At 38.5% G+C, this 3,959-nt stretch overlaps 1 non-coding gene across 1 annotated transcript; it reads right to left on the bottom strand.

The window, feature by feature from the left end:
• Positions 1-2,955: 2,955 nt before the first annotated feature.
• Positions 2,956-3,027, bottom strand: Trnae-cuc. Its single transcript has one exon. It is a non-coding gene; the product is annotated as a tRNA-Glu (tRNA).
• Between the last annotated feature and the right edge of the window lie 932 nt (positions 3,028-3,959).

The raw sequence follows: 3,959 nt of genomic DNA, 5'->3' as shown, positions 1-3,959 counted from the left end.
AGCTACTAATAGGCTCCTTTTTAACTCTGTCATACCTCGTATTGTAGGTAACAGAGTTTGTATTTAGTGCCTCAAAATATAGTTATTACTGAACTTAATCAAATTCAAACTCACTTTGAAGTGGGATAAGTGAGCCCATTAATTTCTGTACCACCTCACCACCCTTCTCTAAATGTATGAGCAAAATCAGGGGTTAGTTATAAACTTAAATGCAACCGAAGCGCATTTAAAATTTTGTTACTGGATGTTTTGCTAGACATTGAAACATAAGTGACTTACTATGTTAATTAAATAAGGCATCTTTACTGGCTCTTTGGTTGAATTTAGTTATTTTCGACAGGTAAGTGTATAAGAGCAAACCTCTGATTTGAGCTGGAGACTTTTTCACTTTCAAGGGAGTGGGATGCCCAAGTACACACACTACACTTCCTTAGCACCTCACACTTCTATTTGAACCACGAGCCCTTCACTCAGCAGCTAAGAGCTCTAACTACATCTTTATGCTACCTCGCTTCCCTATGATGATTGTAACAAAAATATTACTTACTTCAGATAAAAATTCCTTTATATTTTATATTTTTTCTCCTAGTAAAAGCAAGAAAAGGGTAGCACTTAAAAAAGTGAAGACAGCAAAACAGAGAGGTATAAAATGTCATTCTTTCCTCGTACTATTAAGTATAGCAACGGTGTCTCGATTGATAAAATTAATGGCGTTGAGTTACTAACCTCTGAATTTATTACTCTAACCTCGGAATGCTTTTCCTAATGCATGTCTGTCTATGCTTATCAAACTTTTCGTTCAATTAATTTTTTTAAGTTTCATTTTCGCAACAACAACACTACAGACGTCAACAGCACATCTTTGCAAAGTCACTTTGTTATTGTAAATTTTAATCTGACTGGTTGAGGTGAGATAGGAAGAGCAGTTTTATGTTGGCGCTATCATGTATCGTGAGGGGATTCGATTTTTGTCGCAGCCTCTATACGAAGGCGTTTCTAGCGAACTTGGCATTCGGTCAGTAGGGAAAGTGCGGCCGTGGGGCGAGTCCTCGACACTCTTCCTTCCACCGCAAGCAAGTGTTCCTTCCAACTAGGGAATGGAATGAATGCTTGCCGAGAGCTATGGCGACAACTTCGCGCCTGAAGGCTTGCTCCACTCCCTTTTTCATGCTCAGACACGGACAAGTCGTAAAACAGCGGTAGAAATCCAGGTACTCGAAACCGGATCATGAATAAAATAGCGAAGAATAAAATTAAATATTATACGAAAAATTAAATTTGCTCTCATTATTAACACAGCTCTGGGTAGTTGACCCATCATAACCCAATGTTGCTTCTTTGTAACATCAAAAATGTGTTCATTTTAAGCTCTATTCAGAAAACATTTAAATTGCGAGTTATTTTGTGCTGTAAATTTTAATGGTGAAATATGTAGCTGCTACAATATTGGTTGAGGAGAAAATTTTCACTTTTTTTAAATGAGAAGTCTCGAAATTCAGTTTCTCCCAGCGGCTCTGGCCTTTTAAAGAGTTAAAAAACAAACGCCAACTGGACGCTGTCTTCTATCATTCTTCATCTTCATCTACGAGGTACCGTGCAAGACATCACCTGGGTATGTGGCACGGGGTGATTCCACACCATGTATGCAGAATTCATCCTTGCTTCAATCAGAAACGCCCTTGCTTGCCGGACAAGGGACAACGACTCACGGTCAGCACATAAACTAGGAGAGTGCTAAGGACAGGAACATAAATTCATGCAAATAAAACTACTAGTTAGTTGTAGAAAACGAAAATTTAGCATAGTAAGTGATTCATGCATGGTTATAACTAGGAGTGGTCGGATCGGATACCTCGGATCCAAATATCCGCGGATATTGCCCTTCACCGGATACAAAGTCGCGAAAGACATCGGATCTGGATCCGAAATTTTAAATAATAGCTTCAGTGAATGCAACGCCCCAAAAGGGTGGAAAGAGTTCCAATTCTATCTTCGAATGCGCCGTCGCATGCGATTCTTGTCCTACTAATGAACCGTTTTGTTTGAAAGCCCTCGCAAAGGTAACGTAGGATAATTTCAACCGTGGAGAAAAAAAAGACAAAATACAACTGGCACATAGTGTGACTCTTCCCAAGAGATTGAACAATCATCGGGGGAATCTCAACGTCAGGAATTTGAAAATGCATTTGGATCTGAAAATATCCGATCCGAAAGATCCGGCTCCGAAAATCAAGGATCCGATCCGAATCCAGATCCGAAAAAAATCCTGGATCCGTCCATACCTAGTTATAACATGCGAAGAAATGTATTCAGATAGCAAGTATAGACAAATATAGTAGGCTATTAACCAGTGGCATAACTAGGAATATGCATTGGGGGGACGAGATGGCCTGGGGTGGCGACGCTCCCCAGGCACCGTCCACGATAATTATGGAAAAATTACATGCCTGGATATGCATTTCACTTAATTTTAGCTCTAAAAATTTAGCTTTAAGCAGAAGTAGTTATAAAATTTCAAAACTACACCATTGCTTTAAATATCTTGTTTATTTCTCTGAGGCTTTGGGGGGATCTATCCCCTCATCCCCCCTTAGTTACGCCACCGCTAATAAATATAAATGCAAAGCCTATATTACCTAGTCTGAATCAAGTTAACTCAGAGCTAAAAATAAGAACTAACTGCTAAATTTTGCACAAAATGGATCAAGATATTGTATAATTGTCGGACACGAACAAGTCGTAAAACAGATAGAAATCCAGCAAGGTACCCAAGGTCAATACAATGAAAAAAGCAGCGAAGAATAAAATTAAACAATTGAATAAATATTAACTTAGCTCACAACATTAACTAAGGATGTCGTGCTACTGTGCCATGGGATATGAAGCGATGTAGGTGAACTTTGTCTTTCACATCGACTCAGGGCTAGCTACATGGCAGAAGAGGGAAAAAAAGAATTCCGGTACCGGGAATCGAACCCGGGCCTCCCGGGTGAGAGCCGGGTATCCTAACCACTAGACAATACCGGATTGGCGGCAGGGAAGCAGGAGTTAAAATAATTACTTGGCAATAGTTCAGAAAGAAGGGTGAGTGTAGCCTTTCTTCCAATCAACCCTTCCTATTTGAGAGTAGCTCAGCTAGAGTCCGGCGTCTCGCGAGAGGAATGAATGAACGTATTTCATCACATTGTGCGAGTGATATGGCGTGAAGTATTAAAAATAATACTTAATGGCTTTGATAAGTGGTCAATGTGTATGATGTTTATAATAACGGAGAATGTAATGCGAAATCCCACGGTACTCATTGCCCTGGGAAAATAGTTTAATGTATAGTTATAGTTTCACATAGATATTTCATTATTATATTGTATTGAATAATTGAGCATATGATGACTGATGAGCAGTGGAAGGTTTAGAGAGCTTTGCAAGCATTAAAATTTCTTACACACTTACCTGTCGAAAATAACTAAATTAAACCGAAGAGCCAGTAAAGATACCTTATTTAATTAACATAGTAAATGTTTCAATGTCTAGCAAAACATGCAATAACCACATTTTTAAATGCGCTTCGGTTGCATTTAAGTTTATTCCAGGAATTCCAGTGAATACAGAAATTACAGGAATTAAACATTATTTCAAAGTCCATCCAGGCTATTGGCAAATTCAAATTTTTCCATAAAATCTAATTTAACCCTTTTGTCATTACATTGTAAAATGTCTATATATTATGTCTATATTGGCAAAGTCCATCAGGTATATTGCCAATTACCCCTGATGGACTTTGCCAATTACAAATTTTTCCATAAAATCTTATTTAAGCCCTTGGTCATTACAATTTAAAATATCATCTAGTTCTTTAGCGGCGTATGATGCTGGTCTTCTCGGGTTTCCCGCCGGGTGAATTGATTTTAGATCTAGAATCAACTTGCCCGGTGGAAAGCGGAGGAGAATTTTTACATGTA

The sequence above is a fragment of the Ischnura elegans genome, chromosome 2 (genome assembly GCF_921293095.1).
Source record: "Ischnura elegans chromosome 2, ioIscEleg1.1, whole genome shotgun sequence".
Lineage (NCBI taxonomy): Eukaryota > Metazoa > Arthropoda > Insecta > Odonata > Coenagrionidae > Ischnura > Ischnura elegans.
Note: the sequence above shows the minus strand (reverse complement) of the source record. Positions and strands in the feature narration are given on the sequence as shown.